This window comes from Ailuropoda melanoleuca, chromosome 3 (genome assembly GCF_002007445.2).
Source record: "Ailuropoda melanoleuca isolate Jingjing chromosome 3, ASM200744v2, whole genome shotgun sequence".
Taxonomy (NCBI): domain Eukaryota; kingdom Metazoa; phylum Chordata; class Mammalia; order Carnivora; family Ursidae; genus Ailuropoda; species Ailuropoda melanoleuca.
This window is the reverse complement of record NC_048220.1, coordinates 36,495,525-36,523,157: the sequence shown is the minus strand read 5'-3', so window position 1 is coordinate 36,523,157 and position 27,633 is coordinate 36,495,525. Positions and strand designations below refer to the sequence as shown.

The 27,633-nt window shown below is 40.4% G+C and overlaps 1 protein-coding gene and 1 pseudogene across 1 annotated transcript in view; one reads left to right on the top strand and one right to left on the bottom strand.

Moving 5' to 3' along the window:
* The window catches only part of ANKRD55 (ankyrin repeat domain 55), a 697,933-nt gene that overhangs the window by 411,115 nt on the left and 259,185 nt on the right, over positions 1-27,633 (top strand). The window contains exons 14-19 of the mRNA XM_034656252.1: positions 2,759-2,880; positions 3,558-3,670; positions 5,341-5,388; positions 11,574-11,722; positions 12,972-13,091; positions 14,182-14,261. The gene's annotated coding sequence lies outside the window, so the exon portion shown is untranslated. The remainder of the gene's footprint in view (positions 1-2,758; positions 2,881-3,557; positions 3,671-5,340; positions 5,389-11,573; positions 11,723-12,971; positions 13,092-14,181; positions 14,262-27,633) is intronic.
* Positions 9,469-9,569, bottom strand: LOC117801662 (annotated as a pseudogene).

Sequence of the window (27,633 nt, the reverse complement as noted above, 5' to 3'; positions counted from 1 at the left end):
CCTGAGTTAAATAGTATCAAGCTAATGACCCATAGCTGAGAATCAGAGGATTTAGGGGTGTGGTAGTGTAAACATTACACATCTTTGGTTCCCCCTAAGAAGTGCTTTAAAACATATTTAGATTAATCAAAAGTAGACAAAGACCAGTGCTAATGTGCAACATGTAGTTTGTCTTTTGCAGGGCCTACTTCCATGTGATTATATTTTAAAGTTGTAAGCTAGAACCACTACTGAAAGATAATCATGATCATATTTTCCTAAATGTTTTGTGGAATTATAGTAACTTTTAAAGCAGTGATTAAATGTTACATTGAGAAATGCTGCTGGGGTGATGGTTGGATGTCATTAGTTATGAACACGTACCTTGGACTATCCACTCTCCTGCCCTCTCGGGGCAGGGGCAAGTCCCTTCTTTTCCAAATAGAAAAAAAGAACTGTCCCATCAATATTGGCATTGTGTGGGTCACTCTGATAAGACAATTTGTGCCTACCTAGGGGCTGGAGAATGTCAGTGCCTTGGTTCTGGCAAGCTCCTCTCCTACAGTCACTCTAGAGAAAGGGCGAAACCCAGAAAGCTTGAGTCATAAGCCTCTGTTTAGGTGACTTTTGAGGAAACTTTCTAAATTCTTTCAACTTGTGGGAGAAAGATGACATAGATGGTGGGTTTTAGTGCTGAAAGCTTCAATCCGAGACAAAGAATCTATATGTCAGCACATGGGAGGGAGGCAGGTATATGGATGCCTAGATGTTGCTCTTGGGCTGTGGGAGGACGGCAACGCTGGACTGCTCCTGTCATTGTTACTTCAGCCTCCCCATTTGCAAAGAGCATGCCCCACTCCTCTCCTGACTTCCCTTTTAACTTCCTCTTCTTACTGATCCCAGCCTGCAAGGACCAAGACAAGTGGCCAGGCACTGTGGGTCAGAGTCGGGTAAGACAGGTGGCAGGGCAGCACGACTAGGAAATACGAGGGTGGTGGAGAGAGAGGGATTGTGTCTCAAGACTTTCCCTCTCATGTGGTGTTGCAGTGCACTGTCATAAAGTAAGAGCAGTAGAATAGGGAGACCAGAAGGTACTGTGGAATGTTGAAGAAAGGAGATCTGGGCCCTGATTCTGCTGCTAGCTAGTGTGTGATCTTTTTCAGACTGTTTCCTAGAGATTGGACAGATAGTTTTCTAACTTGGGCAGTTGGTGATTCTCTGTCAGCAGATTTTTAGCCCTTCACTTTTGTCTGGTTCTGCCCGCATCTCACTCTCAGAAGGTCCTTGACCCTACAGAAGTCAGCAGGGAAGCTTATGTAGTGGCTTTTGCAACAGGAATCTGATTTTAGATGCTATTATTTTTCAAGCACATTAAACTAATATTTTTAGTCTGTTCTTTGTTTATTTAACCTAGAAGAATATGCTATGGAGTTGCACGTAGCCTGAGACGTGATGTGTGGTATGGATGGCTGAGCTCCATAAAAATGATAAGATCTCCTGAAATTATATGTGTGTACCTACACATATATATGTGTTTTTGTATATGTATACACATATACGTGCGTGTGTGAGAGAGAGAGATTGGGTTTAAATAACATACCACTTTTTCAAAAGTTCCTTCATGCTCTTCCATGTGATTTCAACACAATTTTGTTATATTCTCTTTATCTCCATTATTTTCTTGCCTCATTCCATATTGCTGCTCAAAGCAGAATTTTAAGAACACCTCAAGGTGTTTTTAAATTAAGCCAGTAAACAGCTTTAGTCGACACCTCTGGAGTGTCACAGTGACACAAGCCAACACAAACAGGGAGTGGGAGGTTTGCTGACAGCTATGGGCGCTGAGACTTCAGGACTGGTTTGGTGAGGCAGACTCAAAATCAAGCAGTGACTCGTGGAGGAGCCAAAGAGGACTCAATCATGTTGTCTCTTGTAACAGCTCCCTGTACAAGGAAAGGAAATTCTAGAACAGCCTGAGCCCTTCTTTTAGTAAAAGCAAGAGAAGAAACATGCACAACTGGGGCGGGAATTCAGGTACACGGATGCTGACTCAGCACCTCCTATATAAGGTCTTAGTTTTGTGGCAGGGCTGGTTCCGCATATCTTCTTTTGTGTTTGCTGTAAAAGCTCCAACATTACCCTCTGTGTTAACTAGGATATGGATTGGGCCACTGTAATGACAAGATCCCCAAATACAGTGGCTTAAGTAAGAGAAGAGTGTTTCTTTCTTACATGGAAACTCAGGTATCCTGTTTGGAGTTGGCTGGTACCTTATTATGTTGGGGACCTGCTCATGTAAAGTGCCTTGCTCCCTTAAATGTTCTTCACTTATCCTATTTAAAAATGAAGCTGTTCCATAGCCATACAGTAAATCTTAAACATCTAAGAGAGTTTATAGAAAAACAAAGGAAGTAGAGAAGACCAAGCAGGAATCGCAGTGGGTGTTGGTAGTATGGTATAGAGGTTATATGGAGCCTTATCATATGGTTTATAATTTTTACCTGTACCACTTGCTAGCCTGTGAGCTTGGGCGGGTTACTTAACCTCTCTGTGCCTAATTTATAAAAAGATGATAATAGTACCTACCTTGTTGTCTTGCTGTAGGCTTACATGTATGAATGAATTAATACATGTAAAGTGTTTAGAACAATATACCTAGACCATGATTATAACCCAGTGGCAGACACTGTTGATGCCTTACCCTTATCTGTTGGTACTCACCATTTTGTAAACTCCAGATGGTTTTATACTGTAAGAATTTGTGTCTGTCTACCTCCAGGCTTCCTCTGGCCTCTGAGGGTGTGTTCTGCTACATGCAAGGTAGACCCTAAATGCTGAGAAGTTACAAGATAGCAAGTAGCCCGCAACCAGGAGGTTGAACAGTCCCTTCTTGTTCCTTGGGTGAGACAACTCTGAGGTGTTTTCCAGTACCCCCCAGAGGTCCCAGGACAACTGAGTCCTGATTCCTCACATTAGCTACCTGCTCATTGGCATATTCTGTATTGCTTCCTTGCTTTCCATGGTTCATTTTCCCACTCTCCTGATCTTCCTGGCGTTACCACCCAAATTAACTACCTGTATTCAAGAATCAGCCTCTGGGAAACCCCAACTAAGACACTTTCCCGTTACTACACACTTTTGTCCAACTGCAATGGTCTTAGGATGATCCTGGCAACCCTAACACTTCCCTTTTCATACACCTCCATCTCCTCGTGTCCCTTTTCTTACTTTAACAATTACATCTGCACCATGATGAGACAAAGGCAGACTCCTCTGCCCCTCAACCACTGTCTTCCCCTTGCCCCACACTGACATTATGTAGAGTGCTATGAAAACCAGGCTACAAAGGAAATGGAATGTTGTGGCAAAGAATATTCAATATCTTTGGGACTAGTTGCCCTGCCTAACTTCCTTCAGGCTTGTTCTCATTTCTCTTGAGGTCTGCACATATGGCATGTTGCTTAGATTTGTGCCTGGTTATGAATGCACATTAAATCTGAGACATGGGGGTGGACCCAGGTACACAGCTCTACATCCTGTTGTGATGGATAAGCATTCTCTTTCCATTTCCTCCCTAGGGCAGGAAGAGGATGGAAGTATTTTTCATGAAGACAGGAAATATCTTCACTATGCTTTGTGAACTAGATGAAATTATCCTAGAAAAGCAGGTCCATTGGAGTGAGGAGAGAAGGTATGTGGGCTGGGTTTTCAACTGACAGATTAAACAATAGTGCTCTCTGTGGCCACACCCTGCTATTTTACATGTTGTTGGGGGGTGTGGAAACTGGCAAGATAAAATCAATGTTGCCTTTTTAAAAAATGTGCTATCATTTCACTGGTACATTTATGTGAGACCCAGTTCCAAGAAGCCCAAAGATAATACAGGTAATCCTCATTTTGCAGGATTCCAGTATGTGTGAATTTCAGTCACTACAGTTCAGTTAGTTTAGTAAAATAAAAGCAGCACCCTCCAACAACACAGTTAAAATTTCAGTTACCATGGCATGTGAACTTAGCTGCTAACTTGTCAGTATACAAATCACTTCTTAAATATGTGTATTATGATTAGTTATTTACAATCATGTCCTTTCTTTCATACTCAGTTGGTGATTGGTCACTGTGCATCTGTTATTCAGTTTACCACAGAGAGCAAAGTATGTAGTTGTGTAGCCTCCTTGTCTTCAGTGATAACCCGTGTGACAATTTGCAGGATAATCAGTAGAATGAATTGGCTAACAAAAATGGAAGAGAAAAAAGAAACAAAAAGTGATAACGTAGGAAGTAAAATTCAAATTGAACATAAGTGGAGTTTAGGAAATATAACTGAGCCTGGGAAGCTTGACATTGGAGCCATTTTAAAGATTCAAGATAAGCAACCAAAGGAACTTAGTGAAGGTGAACTTATCACCATAAATGAGGAAAATTACAAAAAATTAAAGATGTCCCAGAGGGCAGGATGCAAGCAAAAAAAAAAAAAATCGCATTAGAGGGACACATGGATATTTCACGACATTGAAAGTGCAAAGCATAACATGGTGAAGCTGACCCAAATTTAGAAAGGAGACTGACAGTTTACCAAGGCATGGAAAAGGTACTTGCCCTGTATTCTAACTTATATGACAAGAAGGCAGACACTACTCTAATTACCCTAGATAAGTTTTTACAAAGAAATCAAATACTTTAATTCTTAATATTTCCAATCAGCTAAATTACAGTGTGCTAAATATTTTGCTATTTTCTTCATTTCTCTATACATTTATAACTGACAGTGAGAGTGTTTTTAATATTTTGACAAAAATTTCTAAAGGTCATGGACCAATTGTAATTTTTGCCTGGTGATTATTAAGATCATTTGCACAGTTGCAGCCTGCACGTCATTTTTACAATACTGCACAACAATACAAGGACTGCCTGTACTTGGGGTTTTATCTTATTTATTAGGAATGAGAAAACCATGTGGGCTTTGGATCCTGTGTGCCTGGGTTCACAGCCTTACGCTAACACTGAACTGCTTGCTGTCTGCTGCTGGTCAAATACACCAAACTATCTGAGATTTAGTGTTTTTATTTGAAAAACAGAAATAATTATATTTCCACATAAAGTTCTTGAGGCCAGAAATGAGAAGGCCTCTGGAAATACATCTGACATTTAGGAAACATTCAATAAATAATCTCCACGAAAGTGGAGACCCTGTGCCTTTTCTTCATTGTAGTTTCCCTGGCATTTAGAACAAAGTCTGACATGGAGTAGTTGCTCAATAAATATTTGGTGCATAAAAGATTGAAGAGTCATGTTTAGTATTCAAAACATCTTAGTGACTTGGTTGTCTTCTTGTTTTCTTACTTTCTGGATGCTGTACAGCCTCAGAGAGTTGAAGAAATCATGGGACCCAGTTCTACTGAGAACCGAGTAAGTTCATTGTTACCTATAATATTGTCCTCTTTTAGTCATTTCTCCCTTGTTTGTCCCTGCCCATTTGGTTGAGGTGGCACTCAGCAAGGTTAACATTTTTCATATAAATAAGGAACTCATACAAATCTGTCAGAAAAAATTTAAGACTTAAAAAATGGGGAAAAAAAAGAGCAATTAATTTGCAAATCAACTTAAGAAATATTTGGGGGCGCCTGGGTGGCACAGCGGTTAAGCTAGTCTGCCTTCGGCTCAGGGCGTGATCCCGGCGTTATGGGTTCGAGCCCCACATCAGGCTCCTCTGCTGTGAGCCTGCTTCTTCCTCTCCCACTCCCCCTGCTTGTGTTCCCTCTCTCGCTAGCTGTCTCTCTCTCTGTCAAATAAATAAATAAAATCTTTAAAAAAAAAAAAAAAGAAATATTTGGAAAAATTCATCCGCCCTGGCAATCAAAGAAATGTAAATCAAAACCAGAAAGTTTTTCTCTTTGTGGTCCCGTTTTCACAGATTTCCAGAGTGATGGAGGCACAGAGTAGTAGGGATGAGGTGAGCAGACCCTCTTCCCAACTTCTTTTTGCTTGTGAGCATTGCTATAATCCTCTCAGAAAGCAATTAGAACACAAGGATCGTTGGCCATTGACTTAGTAATTCTACTTCTGGAAATTGATCCTGAGAAATCAGTGCGGATGAAGCTTTAGCATGAAGATTTTAATCACAGTGTTATTGGTAGGAGTAGAGATGGGAAACTATATGTATGTCTGACAGTGGGAATTGTTTAGGTGGAAGAGGGTATATGCACTTTCTGTTCTGCAGTGTATGTCTATAAAGAGTTTGTGTATAAAGAGTATATGTCCATAAATGTAATAGAACATTATATATAAAATATATTTTTAATTACATGTAAAATCCAAATGACTGATGCCTTAATGCCTCCTTTGAAAGAAAATACTCCAAATGGGATAATTATCACTTATGGCATGTTGCTCCACCATATTCCAGGGGCTTTGAATATTTTGTCTCTAATTCTCATAACAGTCCTGCATGGTAGATACTGTTATGCCTGTTACATTTTACACACATAATTTTACAGATGATAAAACGAGACTGAGAGAGCCAACTAGCTTTTCTGAAGCCCCAGCTAGTTATGTCCATCTACCCAACAGTAAAACCTGCACTTTTCTGCCAAACAGGCTCTTTTCCTTGGTTGGAAGTTTGTTCTGTTCTGTTTTGTTTTTTAATTATGAGAACAATTTTCTAAATTTTTCTGTTTATTTAGAAGCATAGATGATTTTAATGATCATAAACCTGGTTAAAAGAAAATAATGCAAACTTTATAAATGGTTTATTCACTCTGAGCCTCCATTGCTATCAAATAAATAACCCCTATCCCTGCTCACTTGATAGGGCTCTATATTGAAATTTATGTGAGATAGCAGACAACATGTATCAAATCTTTTGAAGTTATAAAAGTCAAGATGCTCAAGTTTTAAGTGCTCTTATCCTAACTTCTTAAATAAAAATTTTTATTTACTTTAGTTATTTATTAACTATCATTATTACTTTAAATCTTATAAGAGCTAAAAACCTTCAATAAAATGCGTGCTTTCTCAGTCACAGATTTTACTATCTGTCTCAGTTAAGAAATGGGGCGGGGAGGGCTGTCATTGTTTTGGATGGTTGATATGGAAAATGTAGCACACATCCAGCATTCTTTGGGAAAGGAAGTAGAAGGCTTCCCTATCAGATGTTTTGGAAAGAAGGTAACTGTGGAATAGGCTGGAAGTGCCATTCGGGAGCTTTCCAAAAGCACTTTCATTGATTCTTGTTGAATATTCATGGACTTGAAACTTTCTGCCTCTGATTGTCCATTCTCTGAGTCTGGCACATTGCAGCCAATGGTTTTCTGGTTGTTTTCCTGAGGATTTGGTGGTGGTGTTTTTGCTGCACTCTGCATTGAGTGAGTGAGTGAGTGAGTGAGTGAGTGAGTGAGTGAGTGTTGTGTGTGTGTATGTTTAGAGCACAGCCAGATCCTGGGCATTTATAGAGCCTTGCCTTCAGGGGCTGTTTACTCTGGACTTTGTCCAGGATGCCAGACTCCTTCTAGATGATTCCTTCTGACAAAAGGACAAGGCTTGGCTCATCCTCAAAGATTATTCAGATTATGCACCTTGCCAGTTTATTTGCGTTTTGCCCCAGAGGGCATCCTGCAAGCCCCCAGAAGAACTTAGAAGATGTGAACATTTTGCTCTTTCTGCACCCAAAGAGAGTCTCCTGAGCAGCTTCTAAGGAAGCAAGTAGAAATGTTTGGCTGGGGCAGCTACAGCTTGACCTTCCCACAAAGTTCAAAAGGTTATTTGGTCAGCAACTCTCTCCTGCAACCTGCTTGTGTGCAGCCACAAATTTAACCTCAGGATTGCCTGCCATGCAGATCATTTAAAGGAAGGTGCCTTCAGTGTGCAGTGCATTGTGGGGAACTTGCTGAAAAGAAGTGATCTTTTTCTTCTTTAAGAGAGAGGGAGCAGTGTGGCATGGAGTCAAAACATCAGTTAAATATACGATTGGCTCCATTTACATGACAAGCTATGAATCCTGCCTTAGTCACTGAATAGTAGCTTTCTCCCTGATGGGGAGTGCAACCATAAAGCGGGATGCTTCAGGCTGGCCTATTGGAGACTGCCCAGGCCCTTCTCTCTCAGCTGTAATAACATTCACTGTGATGTACATCCCACCAACATCATTCAGCCTTGGAGGAAGTTTAGTTTGGCCGATTTACACTTAAAAAAGGGAAAGAAAAGCTTTTTTTCTTGTTTTTCTTCTAGATTAGGCTGCAGTTTCGAATTAGTTGTTGTAATCACCTGTACTTATTTATGTGTGGAAAATGCAGTCTCATGTGTTGATCATCACCATTGGCCAACTCTGGTAAGATCACAGATGATGTGGGAGATGACTGTATATTGTTTTCATGAGTGTGTTATTTATTTTATTATTGAACCTTTTCTCAATGTATAGCATTTGATGTTTATGCAGGAATATGGTCAAGTGAGAGGTTTTAAAAATTAATGTAATGAAGACAGTTTTCAGAGAAACTAGAAAAACAATATGCAACAGTAAAAGAATGGATGTATTCAAGAATGGCAAGACTTTGCAGACTTTCTTTGATGGGGCCTGATAGCATAATTTTAAGTTTGTGGGCCATTCGATCTCCATCACAACTACTCAGTTTTATTATTGTAGTACAAAAGACGACAGTAGTCTATGAGTGAGACTGTGTTCCAATAAAACTTTATTTACAAAGCTGGGCAGTAGTTTTCGGGCCCATAGTTTGCCAATTTCTTAATTATGGTGTAATCCATTTGATGCATGCATCTGGTATGTTGCTTTCAGCTGAAAGTAAGGAAAAACCAACTAAAGACAGCCTAAAAATCACATTAATCTCATGTAAGAAGATTATCTAGAGTAAGAAGAAATCTCATGATAGGAAAGTCCCAGGGCTGGTTAATGAAAGCAGTTAGATGATGTCATCAAAGACCTAAGGTTTTTTCCATCTTTCTACTCTCCCGCCTTTGGCTCATTGGCTTGTTCTCAGGCTGACCTGCCTCATAGTCACAAGATGGCTACCACAGTTCTAATGTTATAGGTAGATGCAATAATATCCAGTAGAAAAATTAGACTACCCTCCACCCACATCTCTTTTTCTAAGAGCAAGAAAATCTTTCCAAGAAGAGCCTTCCATTTCATAGACCATATCTTATTGACAAGAACTGGGACAGAACATTTCAAGAAGGATTTGGAGTAGGTCACTTGGTGATATAAAACAATGGAAATTTATTCTGTCACAATTCTGGAGTCCACAAGTCCAAAATCAGTATCACTGGGCTGAGATTAAGGCATTGATAGAGCTGTGCTCCCTCTGGAGATTCTAGAGGGAAATCCATTCCTTGTCTCTTCCACCTTCTGGGGGTTGTTAGCGTTCCTTGGCATGTGGCCACCTCAGTCCAGTCTTCAAATGTCTCTGCTCTATTTTCATATCACCTTCTCCTTTGTGTGCCTGTGTAAAATCTCCCTTTGCCTGCCTCTCTCTTTTAAATGTGGAACTTTTCGCAAATTCGCTTGTCATTTTTGTGCGGGACCATGCTATCTTCTCCATAGGATTCCATTTTTGGTATATGTGCTGTGGAAGTCCTCTCAAAAGATTAGTGATGATGGCAGTTAGCGCCACCCAGATAATCCAGCAAGATCCTTAACTTAACTTTCATCTGGGAAGGCCCATTTTCCAAATAAGGTGACATTTACAGGTCCAGGGATTAGGACCTGATAGCTCTGGGGCCCATTTTTCAAACTACTACAGGCACGGAGAACTTTGACTGTCAAAGTAAAAAACGTTGCCGCTTTCTGAAAGAAAGCCGTTACGTCAGTTACTGGTGAGAGAGAACTACCTTGACTGTTTCATTAATTAATGAAGATTTACTTACGTCAAATAACAGAGGTGTGGACTGAAAAATACTGGATTCGGCCAGCAGGGAAAATCTGGAATAGGACTATTAGACAGGTAAACAGCAGTATCTTCTATAGCATGTCTGTTTGGTGATTGTTGTGTTTAGCAAAAACTTACAATGACTTAAGAAAATAATGTGTATAAAATAAGGTAGGAAAAAACTTTTATCTGTAGTGTGGTCACAACACAGCAAAATACTCTTGGGCATAAAAAAGATGAAGAGACAATAGAGATAATACACTAAAAAATCACTATTGGTTGGGGTGCCTGGCTCGCTCAGTTGGAAGAGCATGTGACTCTTGATTTTGGGGTCTTGAGTTCAAACCCCATGTTGGGTGTAGAGATGACTAAAAAAATAAATAAATAAACTTAAAAAGAAATAAATCTTTAAAAAAATTACTAGAGGTTCTGTGGAGGTGGTGGGAATATGGATGACTGATTTTTTCCTCTCCTTTTTTGTAATTTCTAAAATCTTAATAAAAAGTATATATATTGCTTAAATTAAAATATATTTTAGGAATAAATCAATAGCATTTTGTCATTAGATTATAATACTGGGGTTTAAAAAAATTATTTCCATTTATTTTGTATCATTTCACTTAATTTATCTCTCAGTTTACTGTATCATGAAATTATACAGAATAGCCACAGATGCTGCCCAAATTTACCTACTTTCAAAGAGACCCAAACCCCACACCTTGTCACTAGTTATCTTTCAAAACACATGTTGTGACATCCACTCTGCTTCTCATCAAAACATTTAATGTCTCTCTCTTGCTTTAGAAAATTTTTCCTTCCTTCCTTCCTTCCTTCCTTCCTTCCTTCCTTCCTTCCTTCCTTCCTCTTTCTTTTTCCCTTCCTTTCCCTTCCCTTCCCTCCCTTCCCCTCCCCTCCCCTCCCCTCTCTTGGCTCTCAGCGTTCTCTACAACCTCATCCACATCCTTTTTCTAAGTCCCTGACACCGGATGCCCACTACATTCAGCCATGTGCCTCTTGCACCCATCTTTGCCCATGCCATGCCCTTTCATGCTCTTCCCCAAGTGGGTCTCTAACTCAGGATTCTCCCTGTGCTCCCAGGTGGAGGGGCAGCATCAATTTTCACCTGGGAACTTACTAGAATGCAAATCCTCAGGCCCCACCCCACGCCTCCTAAATCAGAAACTCTGGGGGTGAGCATATTTATCGATGCATGTCTTAACAAGCCTTCTAGGTAATTTTGATGTGTGCTAGAATTTGAAAGCCCCTGGGCTACCTCTCTTTGTCCTACTTTCTTCATTATTGCATTCTTGTATCTGTGGCAATCATCATTGCTAGAATAACCACTGTAGTATTCTTCCTGGAGAATTAATTTGTAAATCAATTATACAGGCATGTATGATGCCAGCTATTAGCCTTCCAAATGAATAGCATACCTATATTACCTGTATTCCTATGATTTCCTTGCTATCTCAGTCATTTTTTCTTTAGGTAAACTGTTCTTGTCCAGTTTTTATATATTTTATCCATACAAGCGATGAAACTGAGCAATAATGAACACCCCTTCTTAACGATCCTCTGGATCACTTATTCTAAAGTCTAAATGCCTGCTTTGAGCCCAGCATTGTCTATGATTCAAAGCCATTCCTTCAGTTGTGGTCTGTTGAATAGGCCTGTAACACGTGACCATCCCTCTGTCTGTTCTTTCTTCCTCAGCTAAACCAAAAATATACACAGAAGATCATGGCCAATGTGTCTGGAGGCCTAAAAGCTGTCCCCTTTCCAACTTCATTTGTAATTTTATAATCTTGGGCAGATCATCTTTCCTCAGAGCCTTGAATTCATCGTTGGTAGAAGTAGAAATGGTAAGTTTTTTTTCTTTTGCATACATGGATTCTTATGTGCTGGAATTGATGTGATTCTACAAAGCTCAGTGATGAGGGAGGACTCAGTTCCTACTTTTTTGTCTACTGGCATCTGAAGAAAGTGTGTTTTGACCTCCAGTCAGCACCCTATGCCTGGCACATAGTAAGGACTTAATAAGCAATTGTTGGATAAATGGAAGAAGTAATGGAAAGAACAATGGAAGGATAGAAGGGAGAAACGAAGGGAAGGAGAAGGGATTGAGAAAGGGAGGAATGAAGGGAGGAAGCAGAGGGAGGGAGGTGTGGGGGAGAGCAGTGGAGATGGCCAGGTGTAGATCAGACCTACCACCTGATGTGGGGAAGTACTTAAGACAAACAGGTAGCATTGGAACTCTAATACCTATCCTGTGCTAGAGGGGGAGAGAGAAAGAGAGGGAGAGAGGGAGATGCTTTAACAGTAAATTAGCTATTCAGTTTGGTTCCTCCCCTAGAGGATATTTTCAGCAGTTCCTCCCAGGTGCAAAGGGCAAGGCCTCTCTGAGAGTCTGAGAAAAGGGCTTTGTGAACTGTAAAGCAGAATGCAAATGGTTATTAACTAAGACACCACAAGCAAGGGCAAGTCTCCTGAGCAGTCCCAGGAGAGACTCTTTTGCCCTTTTTTGTCATTTGAGCTCTCAAAATTGTCCCCAGCTTAAACCAAATCGACCTCAAATGTCTATGATTAAAATTTCCACTCTGAAAATCTGAGCAATTTAGGAATTGTAGGAACTGGACCATCTGGAGATAATTTATAAATAACATTCGCATTTCAAATTGCCTGTCTTCCCAAAGAGTCCTCTGTCCTGTCAGTGGGACTGCTGCCAAGGCCAAACTGCTAAATTGGGCCAGTGACACTGAAGTTGCTGGTGGGAGCTTCTTATCTCTGATTCATCGAAGAATTTGGGACGCTTCATTGGAACATTTGTTTTTCCTCATGTAAAATGTAGGCTAAAAGTTATTGACTATTTTTAGGTTGGGAAAGGTTTTCAGGACTTTAATTCATGTGGTTTACTCAGCTTTTACTTTGCCTATTACTAAAATAATTAAAACTCAAATCAAATACTAAATAGAGCCCCAAATATCCTGGATACATATTAAGGTTTGGGGGCATTAAAAAATGACTAAGCACTCTGTTTCTTTTAAATCCTTTAAATCCTTTTGGCATGAAAGGGAGCCATTAATACCATCTCTTTTTCTTCTTTTCTTTCAGGTTAGCACAACCTTAGCCATTGCAATGTGTTTCTGAAGAGTAGGTCCAGCTGTGTTAAAATATACACTAGTGCTTTATGGGGCCAAGGCAGATTAGACCATGCAGAATTGACCAGCCTGGGTAATGACCCCTTGTACCTTATGTCTGTGGAGTTGTCATATTGGTATTCTTTTCTTGCCTCTGGTAGCTGGAGCGATTGAAGCCTGTGCCTGTTCATTTCCGGGGGTTATGTTGTGTCTCCGACTTCATTATTGCTCAGGGAGAGGCAGAGTTTAAAAATGATCATGTTCAAAGAGATCCCTGCAACCTGTGATCTCTGGGATTCCACCAGGTCCCACTTCCCACACCGAAAATATACACATATAGCCCTTCCTTGCTCCTAGCTGGAGGCTCTGAGTTCATACATATGCCTATAGTCAGGCTCTGTGGATTGGAGGTCTTTGCCTTGCTTCTGAAGGATCTAGTAATGGCAATTGACAGAATTGATGAGCTGGTATAGGAGAAGGTCATATTGAACACATTGCATGAGAAATAAGAAATTTATAAAGCAGGACTTTTCTGGAGTTGGGGTGAAAACTATTTTCATTTGGGTAATATATTGCATAACACGCAAAGATATGCTATTTCTAACCTAATGGGTATGATGTGCAGGTTGAGACAGAACATATATCCATTTCTGAGAACACTGTTTGGCCAGAAAAGCATTCAAAAAGTTATTTTCATGATGGGACCCTTTTCTTTTACTCTCTGGGTCCCACAGAATTGTTCTTTGTGTGGCCTTTATACCTTCTCTTTGTTCCCCTGACATTTTATAGCATTGGTTTTCAAATGGATAAAGTTCCTATGGATGTGTATCAGCATTTCTAGAAGGAAATATATGTATACTTTGAAAAAAAAAGGCTGTTTCATATTATAGTAGAATTTCATAACTTGGGAGCCAATATAAGTCTGCTATTCCTAACATAAGCAAACAAAGTAAAGTTTGACAAATTCTCTTAGCTGGAGGGGGTGTATATCAGTGAGTGTGCCTTGTGAGGGAGCACGTGATGGGGACAGGGTCTCATCTCCCTAGGAGGGTCATGTCAAGATTTTGCTGGATGGTTGAGCACATAGCATTTTTGTTTTTGAAAGAGGAAAATGATTTTTTTAAAAGGTTCAAAACACTTCTGGCCAAAAATAATAACAGGAAATGCCTGTATCTCTCCTGTAGGTTGAACTGAGACAGGAGTCCTCCTGCTAAGGTAGGAGCAGAATATTCAGGACCCATGTTATAGGATCTGGAAGAGAAAGGTCAGTGCTATGTGTGAAGATACCCATGGCTTCAACAATACAGGCATTGCTTTCATTGCATGAATGCAGTTGTCCTTGGAAAATGGAATGAGAAAGAGGATTGAGGACAGTGAGTCCAGCAAAGAGCCTCAGAATGGGGGTCCTAGGACCTTCAGAGTTGGTAGCCATGAGGCTGAAGTGGTTTTCCTCAAGAAACATCTGTGATACATGTGGGGTGGGATGGGGGACAGAGGCTGCTTCCTAATCCCCACTGATGGTGCCCTGGGTAGGGGGTGGGGGCAGAGGCCCCACCTGAGCAAGCAAACAGCAGGGTTGGTTCCTGGAACTCTTAGCAGAGAGGAAGCTCTCTGTAGGTGACCTCATGATGTCAATTGTGCAGGTCCCTCTGAAGCTACCCAGGGATGCTAGTCCCACAGTCTTCATGAGCAGTGGCTCTGGGGGCAAAAAGAGTGAGTTGGATAAAAGTGGTGACACAGGAGACAGTATTAGAATCATAGCAAGGCAGATCTAACAAGTGAGTTTTAACAGTGAAAGGAAGAGAAAGCCCAGTGAGCAGTGCCAAATGTAACAAAAATCTCCACATCCTCATAGCTGATAAAGGGAAAGGTGAGGACAACTGAACATAATTTTGGTAGCTGGAAGGACCCTGTGCTGATGACCTTCCTGTCATACTATGGAGGGATAGCAAGTGGGACCAAGGAATACAAGAGGTAGAAGAGGAGGATGGGCACCACTGGCACAGAAACCATTTGAGATCCTGCCTGAGCCATCCTGAAGCCTTGCAAGAGAGAAGAAGGATTTTGGAGAATTGCAGTCCAGAGAGTTCCCTGGTGGGAGCTTAGCACTTAAGACTCCTAGATTATGGTCTCAAAAGCTGATGTACAGGAGGCCTGGGGTTGGGGCTCAGTACATGTAATGGGGGAGAAACCCCAGGGGGTCCTAAGACACTAGGGACAGGTTGAACAAGGAAAGATGTCCCTCACTGCTAGGGGATCCAACAAGAAGCATATTCTCCAAAGATTTAGGGTATTGCTAAGGTGGCGCAGAGCAATCAGACCTCTCCATTTTAAGGAAAACAGAGCCATAAATTAGAAATACAAATACATAAATTAGAAATAAATATTTTGGATATTAATATTTAATGCAAGGATTGTTCTGACCTCAACTAGACTCTGTACAAACCAAACCTGGCTGCACTCAAGGCTCTGATTCTTTACTAGCAGCCTGGATGTGTTTTGTAAAATAGCAACCAGGAAAGAAGGACCTAAGAAAATCTAGGCAGAGAGCCCCTTCTTCGGGATTCTAAAATACAAGGTAAAAAGTGACAGTAGACCAGGGAGTTACTGTGACAGTGGGAGGAGCAGCAAGGAACAATGCTCTCTGGCACAAGTCTGGTCAAAATGCTAACCAGCACAAACGTGTAAGAGCCTGGGACAAATGAAGAAGAGAAGATGGAGCACAAATAGTATTTTTTTGGGAATCACAATAAATAGGCTCTTCCTAAGTTCTTACCAACTAGCCTGGGACTTTTGGGAAAGTAATTTAATGTCTTGAGACTTGGTTTCTTCCCACAGATGAGAGTTGAAGCAGGTAGTCCCTCAGATCCCTTCATATCCTGACATTCTGTGAATCTAGGGTTCTATGTAGTTTATGGACTGGACTCTTTCTCCCAGATCTTCCAGAGTGAATACTGTTCCTCTGATATGGTCTCAGACAATATTCTGATTCCCATCATCCCAGGGAATATATCCACTTAGAAAATGCTGGGGATGGGTCCTTTAGTACTGGGTAAGAGATCTCACCCAGCAGTGCTAAGTTTTCTCTTTGGCTCTGTGTTTTCTATGCATTCGACTCACAGCATGGTCGAAGCCATTCCCACTTCATTCATTTACCAAGAAATGCAATGACATTTGGTTAGACTATGGCCCTGTTGCCCAGCCAGATAAGCCAGCCAGTCATTAAGGAGACCCAAACCCTGATTCAAAGCCCAGCATCTGAGAGAGAGACTGCTAAATTTTTCTTGGCTTTTTAGCCCAGTGATCAGATAAAGTGTGCTGGTTGGCTTTAACTTACATAACCCTTGTAATAGCAGTGCTTTCACTTTGGAGCCCAAGGGCAGTGGTGCTCCTGTCTGAGCTCTGGGCCACCTGGGCCTCCCCTAGGTCATGCCTAGTCTCATATTCAAAAGTAGAACTGTGTTTACTCTACTCACAGCAGTGGACTCTGTAGCAGGACTTCTGGGGTGCATTTTATTTCCCCAGTCTTTTCTGGAACTCAGTATTTGTTCATTCATGCCCTCATTGAATACCTTCTGTGAAGAAGGCACTCTGTGGGATATTATGAAAATGAGTCTTTTGGTGTTACTGTAAGGTTTGTTTATGTGATCCTCTAACCCAGGCCAGAGGTCGGCAAACCACAGGTCCTGCACCACATCCAGTCCTCTGCCTGTTTTTATACAACCTTACACATTTAGAGTAGTTTGTATATTTTTAAATGGTTGAAAAAGAATTAAAAAGTATAATATTTGTTAGATATGAACATTTTACTCAATTCAGATTTCAGTGTCTGTAAAGAAAGCTGTAGTAGAACACAGCTGTCGTAGGCAGAATCTAAAATGACCCCCAGTGATGTACCCCCTTATATAATCTCCTTCCTTTGAGTGTAGGCAAAAACTGTGAATATAATGAGGTTTCACTCCTGTGATTAGGTTACATTGTATGCTAAGAGGGATTTTTGCAGGTGTAGTTAAAGTTACCAATCAGTTGACTTTGGGTTAGTCTTTGGAGATATTACTCAGATGGGCCTAAGCTAATCATATGAGCCCTCTACAAGTAAAGAGTTCTCCCTGGCTGGGAGTAGAAGAGAAAGAGAGATGTCTCCACCTGGTCTGGAAGAGAGCAAACATTCATATTGTGAACAGACCATGAGAGACCTGAGAGAGGCCTCGGAGAACTGAGAATGGCCCCCATTGACATGCAGCAAGGAAGCTGCGATATTGATCTTACAACCCCAAGGAGCACGATTCTTCTAATACCCTGAGTGGGTGTGGAAGCAAATTCTTCCCCAGGCCTGTAAATGAGAGCCCTTCTGGCCAAAACCTTCCTATCAGGCCTGTCAGACCCTAAGTGGAGAACTCAGCTAAGCCCACCTAGACATCTGACCTATATAGAACTAGAATTAATAAATGAGTGTTGTTTTAAGCCACTAAGTTTGTGGTCATTTGCCATGCAGCAATAAAATAGTAATAAAAAAGCCATGGTCATTCATGTGCATATCATTTATGACTGCTTTTCTACTGTATTAGCATACTTTAGTTGCAACAGAGACTGTATGGCCCACAAAACCCAAAATATTTACTATCTAGCCCTTTATAGGAAAAGTATATCAATCTGTGTTCTAACTAAAAATGTAATCTCACATCAGATATCTTTACTCAGAGTTCCGTGCCTGACCCAAGGTTTGCAAGAAACAGGACTTATATTCAGGACCACTCAGCAAGCATTCCTTTCATCCAACTAAATTAGGCCAAAAATCTAGTAGACACCAGGCTATCCCGCTGACCCTCTCTCCATTCCAGTTCTTAAAAGGTTGGGGAGCGAGACAGAGATTGCTCATATATTTAGAGAGAAAAGAGGAAGGTGTACAGTATTGGAGGTTCATATTTTCTACATTATGAATTTCTGTAATAGTTGAATTTGTGTAATAAATTTTTACTAAGTTAATAATAATTATAACCTTATTATTTTTAAAGGTTTCACTGTTCCTTGGGGCAGTGGCCTGGAGAAGATAAGGTATGAAAACTATTGCTTTGTGATCAGAATTTGAATTCACTCCACTGGTTCTTGATTTTTCTTCTCTTCATGTTGTCCCTTTTACTTTCACAGTGGAGTAAGTCAAGATAATCCAATTCTTCATTCACTAATATTGGTTATCTAGGAGAGTAATTTTCAACCATTTTAGAATTTTAATACCTTCCAACACTAGCACACGCACACACGCACAGACACACATAAAGATTTGTCAGTGTATGTATTTAGCTGCTTTTTCTTTTCTTTTCTTTTCTTTTCTTTTCTTTCCTTTTCTTTTTTTTTTCTTTGTTTTTTTTTTTTTTTTTTTTTTTTTTTTTTTTTTTTTTTTTTTTTTTTTTTGGAGCGAGAGAGCGAGCGTGTGCATGGGGCAGGGGCAGAGGGAGAAAAATAATCTTAAGCAGGCTCCATGCCCAGTGCAGAGCCCAAAATAGGGCTCAATCTCATGACCCTGAGATCATGACCTGAGATGAAATCAAGAGTCAGACCCTTAACTGACTGAGCCACCCAGTTGCCCCTACCTTTTAGCTTTGAATTGAGTTAAAATTCACATGATTCTGAAGATTGGGAGAAGAAACTGAGGAGGATGTATTAGGGTCCTAGGGCTGCTATTACAAGTTATCACAAAGTAGGTGGCTTAAAGACAGAAATTTATTCTCACAGTTTTGGAGGCCAGAGCCTGAAATCAAGGTGTTGGCAGAGTTGGTTCTTCTGTAGGCTCCAAGGGAGAATCCATTCCATGCCTTTCTCCTAGCTTCTGGTGGCTGCTGGCAACTCTCAACATTCCCTTGGCTTTTAGCTGAATAACTCCAGTTTTTACCTCTGTCTTCACATGGCCTTCTCTTCTGTGTGCCTGTATCTCAGATCTCTCTCTGCCTTTATCTTATGAGGGCACCTGTCATTGGATTTAGGCCTACCCCAAATCCAGGATGATCTCATCTTGAGATCCTTAACTTAATTACACCTGCAAAGACCCATTTGCCATATAAGGTCACAGTCACAGGTATGAGGGTTAGGACTTGTACATACTTTTTTGGAAGCCACAATTCAACCCACTCCAGAGGTATTTAGCCACAATTCAACCCACTCCAGAGGTATTTAGTTCTTAGAGCTGATAAGGAAGACTCTTTCTCAATCTCTTAAGTAGCAATTAAAATCAACAAATCCATCCTGTATTGTAGGAAAGGTTTTTTTTTGCTTCATGGAGCTTTATGAATACTTAGCACCTTCCCCCATGATCCTGTGATGATAGATTGGAAAATTCCTCAATAGCAAGGTATATGAGAGATGACAAACCTCCACACTATCCTATATGGATACCCCATCTTGTCTTTCTGTTTTTGTCCATCTGGACAAAACCAAAGAATGAGACAACATTAGAACTGTTGAAAGTCAGAGTAGTTATCCTCAAGTGTTAGATTCAGGATAGAATCCTGTGGAATCTTTCTGTAACTGGGAAATTGTGCTCTCTAGCAGAAGAGTTTGAGTCTCTCTGGAAATGAGTCCATGCCCCTTATTGTCCATTTGGCCTTGGGAAAATCTGATGCTGTGATCTGGTTTCTCTCTCTGTAAAGAAGGCATAACAATGCCTTGCTACCTTACCACGGTGTTGTGTGAATTTGCTGACACCCATAAAGCTCCCTGAAAATGAAGAGGCTTACATAAGTCCCTGGTATTATTCACAAGCAAATGTTTTCCCCTGAGAAGAAAGTAATAAATGGTACCATTGTGCAGGTGGTGGAACGTGTTCAAAAGTTTCCGTTCACAACTAGTAGATCAAGTTGTGGGTGGCTGTATGGACTTTCTGTGCTCATGCCAAGCTGCATCCAAAACAGCCAGCACAATGGGCTATCCTGGAATGAAAAGCTGTACTGTAAGAGGCAGCCATATCATGGCATCACATCACATAGGACAGTCCTATGTAGCCAGGGACTTCATATGCACCTTTTCTTTCCCGCACCTCTTCTAGCAGAAAGAAGCAATAGCAGAGACAGTGGCCACATGGATATCTCACATGGCAGCAATTGAAAAGCAATTCTCTTCTTCCACCTCACTGAAAAACTTCCCAAGGCTAAGGATGGTCATGATTGTGAAGGATTATAATTATAGCTTTTCTTCCTTGCTTGTTTGCTTGCTTGCTTGCTTGCTTGCTTGCTTGCTTAATTTTGGGGACAGGAAAGAAATGTTATAAATCAGATGGCCTGTTCAGGTTAAGGACATATTCTCTTTAAATGCAGTTCATTTGAGTGGGAGTGTGTGGGAACAGTCTGGACAGAATGCCCCTGGCTGACATAGGAGACAGGAGAGGATCTTCTTTCTACCATTATAAGCCCTGGAAATATTCCAGGAAATGATACAGGGAAAATGCCTTCCCTCTTTTATTTATTCATTTTTTAAAAGATTTATTTATATATTTTAGAGAAGGGGGGAGGGGCTGAGGGAGAGAGAATCTCAAGCTGACTCCCTGCTGAGCACAGAGCCTGATGCAGGGCTTGATCTCACAACCCTGAGATCATGACCTGAGCCTAAATTAAGAACCAGATGCTCAGCTGACTGAACCACCCTGGTGCCCCTGCCTTCTCTCTTTTAGCAAGGTTTGGGACTCTGTGCTCAGATGTCATATCTGAGGAAAGGACAATATTTTAATTAAATGAGAGGAAGATTAGCTGCTGAACACACTACAATTACTTTTAAAATGAAATCATGTTTAATTAGAGATGTTTGGGGATTATACTAACAGTCTCACTTGTATCAAGGTTCTTCCCCCGAATGGTGAATATTTTCACATTAAAAAGCTAAGGGAGAATCACAGAATAATGGAATTTTTGTACTGTGAATGACCTACCTTGATATTAAACTATTTGATAACTTTTCAAATTCTGTGGACAATCTGGCATTTTTTTCCCCTTTCTTTTCAATGGCAACCATGGACAAAAAATCTTGAAGTTAATGAGCTTAGGTCAGCAAAAGTAGAGAAGAAAAGTTAAGTAAGCTTGAAGTTGGGTATAATCTTTTGATTTTAATGCAGAGGCTATGGAGGAGTGCTGTGCAGCCCACAGCCTACATGGAATTCCCTTGAGCCCCTCCCTCCCACCCTCCAGTCATATTCTATTTTCAGACAATCCGTCATTCATTCATTCAGTGCCCATTTGTTGAACACCCACCATGCTAGAGGTACAAAGAAATAATAGGCACAGTCACTGTCCTCATGGGGCCCTTAACCTAGTGAAGAACAAAGTGACAAGTGTCATGATGGAATCACGATAAGACCTGGAATAACTGAAGGGAATTTCATCATGATGCCTTGCTTCCAGCTTCAACATTCAAGGTCCTGGCATCTTCTGTTGACTTGACTTTTCTTCCTAGACTGCCTTCTGCTACACATATCATGAGAACCATGGCCCAAGATTGCATCACACAGTTCCTCTCCTAGTTCAAGTAGTTTCATTTACCTCCTGGAGGATGTAGAGCAGCACAGGTACACTGGTCAGAGGAAGGCTGTTATTTCTGGGGAAACCACACAGCAAGCCTGGAGGACATTGTGTGAACATTTTTTTTTAATAATTTTTATTTTGTTGTATTAGTTGCGTGAATATTTCTATGTGACCAGACCCATCTTAGGCACTTTAATTGTTGCCAGAGTTTCTTCATCAGTGTACAGTATGGGGATGCAGAGGCGGGACAGTGCTGATCATTGGTGACGAAGTTCAGAGGATCTGAAGGAACTATTTGCCTGCACAAGGCCAAGCATGCTATGAGCCTGAGAGACACAATCATTTGAACACTATAATATGCTGACTATCTGGTAAGATTCGAGGAAGCAGACACTAATACCTCTGATGAACTCCTTGGGCTTCTGACCACAGACTGCCTGCCGCTTTCATGTTAATCCAGTGGCCAGAGGCCAGGCCATCTGGGAAAAGAATGAATGAGATACAGAGATGATTCATGGAGAAGGTGGTGCATTTCCACTCTTAAGGCTTGGGGTCTTCATTCAGCAGTTTCACAGCAGACCCTATTAGTTACTTATTCTGTACCCAACCCTCCACTTCTTCCCAGGTTTCTTCAGGGAAGCAATATGCCCACTTATCACCTTGCTTTCCTAGCCTCACTCACTGCGGCAGAAGCTTATGACATAACCTGAGCCAGTCAGATGTAAGCTGGAGTCAGGCTGGGACTTTTGAAAAAGGTTTTGTTTTCCTGCTAAGAAGGGATCCATATGTTTGGCACCACTCTTCCCATCTCCTCTTCTTTCTGCCTTGGACATGGGAAAGCAACAACCAAAGAGGCAACAAAGATGAAGACAAAGCCAAGACTCCAAGCAAAGTGAACAGGAAGATCCATTTATGTATGTATATATGTATATTTTTATTTTAATTCCAACTCATTAGCACATAGTGTAATATCAGTTTCAGGTGTATAATATAGTGATTCAACACTTTCATATATCACCCAGTGTTCATCACGACTAGTGCCCTCCTTAATCTCCTTCACCTATTTCACTCCATTCCCCCAACCCACCTTCCCTCTGGTATTTGTTCTCTATAGTTAAGAGTCTGTTTCTTGGTTTGTTTTGCTTTCTTTTTTTCCCTTGCTTGTTTGTTTTGTTTCTTATATTCCACATATGAGTGAAATCATATGGTGTTTGTGTTTCTCTGATTGACTTATTTCACTTAGCATTATACTCTGTAGTTCCATCCATGTCATTGAAAATGGCAATATTTCAGTCTTCTTTATGGCTGAATAATAGTCCATTGTACATATATACCACATCTTCTTTATCTATTCATCTGTCGATGGATGCTTAGACTGCTTCTGCATCTTGGCTATTGTAGATAATGCTACTATAAACATCAGGGTGAATGTATTCCTTTGAATTCATGTTTTTGTATTCTTTGGATAAATACCCAGTAGTGCGATTGTTGGATCATAGGGTAGTTCTATTTTTAACTTTGTAAGAAATCTCCATACTGTTTTCCTCAGTGACTGTACCAGTTTGCATTCCCATCAACAGTGCTTGAGGGTTCCTTTTCCTCCATGTCCTCACCAACACCTGTTGTTCCTTGCGTTGTTGATTTTAGCCATTCTGACAGGTGTGAGGTGATATCTCACTGTAGTTTTGATTTGCATTTCCCTGAAAATGACTGATGTTGAGCATCTTTTCATATATCTGTTGGCCGTCTGGATGTCTTTGTAGAAATGTCTGTTCATGTCTTCTACCCATTTTTTATTGGATCGTTTTTTCAGTGTTGAGTTGTATCAGTACTTCATATATTTTGGATACTAACCTTTGATTGGATATGTCTGTCATTTGGTGGCCTCTTTCAGGATATATATATATATATATGTATGTATATAATATATATATAATGTCATCACATAGTGAAAGTTTTGCTTCTTCCTGATTCCGATTCCCTTTATTTCCTTTTGTTATCTGATTGCTGTGGCTAAGACTTCCAGTACTTTTCTTTCTCTACTACGTTGAGTAAAAATGGTGACAATGGACATCCTTTTTTCCTGATCTTAGGTGAAAAGCTTTCAGTTTTCCCCATTAAGGATAATGTTACCTGTGGTTTTTTCATAGATGGCCTTTATTATATCAGGTATGTTCCCTCTAAACCTACTTTGTTGAGGGTTTTTATCATGAATTTGTGGTGTTCTTTGTCACATGCTTTTTCTGCATCTTTTGAAATGAACATACAGTTTTTACCCTTTCTCTTTTTGATTTACAAATATCAAACCACCCTTACAACCCAAGAATAAATCCCATTTGATCATGGTGAATGATTTCTTTCATGCATTGTTGGTTTTGGTTGAGGATTTTTGCATCTATGTTCATAAATACTGGCCTATAGTTCTCTTTTTTTGTGGTGTGTTTACCTGGTTTTGGTATCAGGGTAATGCTGGCCTCATAGAATGAGTTTGGAAGTTTTCGTTCCTTTTTTGTCTTTTGAAGTAGTTTGAGAAGAATAGGTATTAACTCTTTAAATATTTGGTAGAATTTGCCTGTGAAGCCATCTGGTCCTGGACTTTGGTTTGTTGGGAGTTTTATGATTACTGATTAGATTTCATTGCTGGTTATCAGTCTGTTCATATTTTCTGTTTCTTCCTGTTTCATTTCTGGGAGGTTTCTAAGGATTTATCCAGTTTGTAGGCATATAGTTTTTCCTAATAATCTCTTGTAATTGTTTGTATTTCTGTAGTGTTGGTTATTTCTTCTTTCTCATTTGTGGTTTCACTTGAGGATCCTTTTGTTTATTTATTCAACTAATATTTATTGAGTGTCCACTATGTGCCAGGAACTGTTTTAGTTTCTAGAGATATAGAAGTGAACAAAACATATAAAATCCTTTGCCTTCTTGAAGTTTGCGTTTTAGTGGTGTCAGGAGAGAAAGATAATATATGCTATATAAAAAGTGAAAGATATAGTATGTCACATAGTGATAAGTACTATAGAGAAAAGAAAGCAGACATACATTTGGGGCCTCAAATGCTAACATAAGGGCTTTGATGTTCCTCTGAGCAAATCATTCTAGGGTTGTGAATAGAGATGTGTTGTGGTCTGACTTATATTTTAACAAGATCACTCTGGCTGTTGTGTTGAGGATAGATTGAAAGAAGAAGGTAAGCACCAAGGCCTCCAGTCACATCTGTGAACATTGATAATAAACTCCAGTAATCACCTGCTTCCAGAAGTCTTGTTATCTGTGGAAAATAACTCATTATTTTTTCAAGCTACTCCTAGTCTACCATTCTATCACTTGTAGCAAAACTCATTTCTAACTGATACCTAAATGATTACCATCATTAACTGAACACCTACTATGTGCCAGATGTTGTGCTAAGTCCTAGGGACACAAATATGAAAATACATGTAGTTCTTATTATCAAAAAGCCTTGCAAGGTCCTTATACACCAGTTCTGGGAGAACTAACGGGCAAACCATTACACTGCAATAAGGCAATAGCTTTAGCAAGATTGGTGTGGAGGATGGGGTGAACATAGGGTAGATAGGGGAGCGCTTAAGCCAAGTAAAGGAGTCAGGAAAGGCTTCATGAAAGCTCAGCACGTGTTTCTCAAGTGAACAAGTTAGTGGAGAGCATTCTAGCCAGGAGGAACTAACTGTATGTGCAATACAGAACATGGAGTGTTTGGGCCATGTAGATAGATCAGTATTCTTAGGGAACTAGAGTTTGGCTTGGGGGAGATGTTGGCAAGAGGCGATAGGAGGTTAGGCTGGAAGTGGATGGGAGAAATGATGGTGGATTTTGTATGGGCTACAGAAGAATACTATTTATCATTTAGACATTAGGGAGGCAGTGGAGCCATTACTCTGGCAGCAGCAGGATTAACAAGTGCTTGTAAGGAGTGAGACTGGAGAAAGGCAAGTGCAGGAATCCAGCAAAAAAGCAGTAGAGCCAGAGCCAAGGCAGGGTTGGGATAGAGAGGAAGGGATGCAGAGCTTGTAATTTATATGGGGTGAAAGACAAGGAGACCAACATACTGCATGTACCTGTGCGTGAATATCCAGGTAATATTTTCGGCCTAGAGATTACACCAGGAGACAGTGAAGATTTTTTTAATCGACAGTTTTAAGGTATGACTGGTTTCGACATAAGCCCCTGGAGATTGTGTCTGCTTCGTTGCAATCAGGCGATTACACTTAGCTAGCTTTATGGAAGCTAGAGGGTAGCCCTAATACCTAGTCCAGGCTGTGCTTGCCTTCTTCCATGTGGCTTTGTGTTCAGCTCACCATTTGAATGTCTTTTATATTCTCAACATCACTGCATAGGTAATAATACTAACAATGGCCATAGTTGAGAATTAACACATGACAGACATATTACATACACTTTTTTAAATTTTGTAATAGCACTGCAAAGAAAATATAATTAACTTGAGGCCCAGAGAGGTCCGATGACAACCCTAAGGCCACATAGCTAGTGAGGCTGAATGTGATTTGCACTCTGGATCATCTGACAAGGCCTATGCTGTTTTTGCTCTGTTGCAAGGTTATCCACCTCATTATAACCCATTGTTCAGTCATGATCCAGGGCTCTGTATTTTGTCCACAATCACAGAGCAGAAAAAAGTATGACTTTTACAAAATACTTTCATATTCATTAAAGACAAATACTTCCAAGCATGTTTTGACTGATTTCCATGAAAGGATTTGAGTCCCTCAGGGTTCCAGAGTTTCCAAAGGACTAAAAAATACATATTGACAAAACAAATTTAAGGAGCATATTACTTATTCTGATAAACCATACTTTATAATACAAAATAATCCAGTTGATTAATAAAAACCACATAGTTCCTTCACAGAGAATGGAATCAGGAAGGGGTGCTTCAGTTCCTTAACCATAAGAAGTATAGAGCTTCTTAGGAAATGAGCATTCAAGAAACTAAATGTGAGGGAAACATGGAAATGATTATTCCAAATCTATCCACAAGCAGTTCATTTGGTGGTAGTGCCTGATCACTCGGTGATTAATTTACTAAGCATCTACTATATTTGGTGTGCTGCTTTTTTTGCTGGGAAGATGAGAAGGATGGAGACACAAGAAGAAACAAAGTCATGGGTCTCATTCCTCTAGGTCTTTCAAATAGTTTTTGTGTAAAAGGTTAAAGCAACATAAGATAACTCAATGACACTACTCAGGACCACAGAGTTTAATAGCTCCCATAAGAGACCACCTTGTCTAACGCTTAAAGTTCACAGATAATGAAATTAATCCCAAAAGAGTTTGTCCCTTGTGGGAGGTCACAAAGATAGCTGGTGTGAAAACTACCTCTCCCATGAATCTGTTTATATTGCTGCAACTTTATTCAAAAATTGATTTTAAAGCACATAGTACATTCACTTGAAAGGGGGGAAATTCCCCTTCTATTTAATTCAGGAAAACAACAACAACAATAAAGCAAAGAAATGCCAGCCTGTCATTGGGAAGGGGCCTGATCATGGAGGGTTGGTACCTCTCTGCCAGGATCTGCACTGCAGCTTTTTAAAAATAATAGTGAGGGATGCCTGGGTGGCTCAGTTGGTTAAGTGGTTGCCTTCAGCTCAGGTCATGATCTCAGAGTCCTGGGATTGAGCCCTGCATTGGGTTCCCTGCTCAGTGGGGAACCTGCTTCTCCCTCTCCCTCTACTGCTCCCCCTACTTGTGCTCTCTCTGTGTCAAATAAATAAATAAGTATCTATAGATTGTGACTTTCTGTTCTGTATCACTCTTGGGGCCTTTTTACTTTTATAGAACGCCCCTTAGTATCTCCTGTAGGGCTGGTTTCGTGGTTACGAAATTGGTCAATGACTGGCGATTCTGGAAGGTCTTTATCTCTCCATCAATTCTGAATGACAGCCTTGCTGGATAAAGGATCCTTGGCTGCATGTTTTTCTCTGAAAGAGCTTTAAAAATGCCCCCCCAATCCTTTCTCTCATTCCAGGTCTGTGTAGACAGGTCTGACGTAATCCTGATACCTTTGCCTTGATATGTGAGAAATTTCTCAGTACTGAAATTTCTCAGTACTGTATCCTTGGATCTAATATTTGCGAATTGCACTATGAC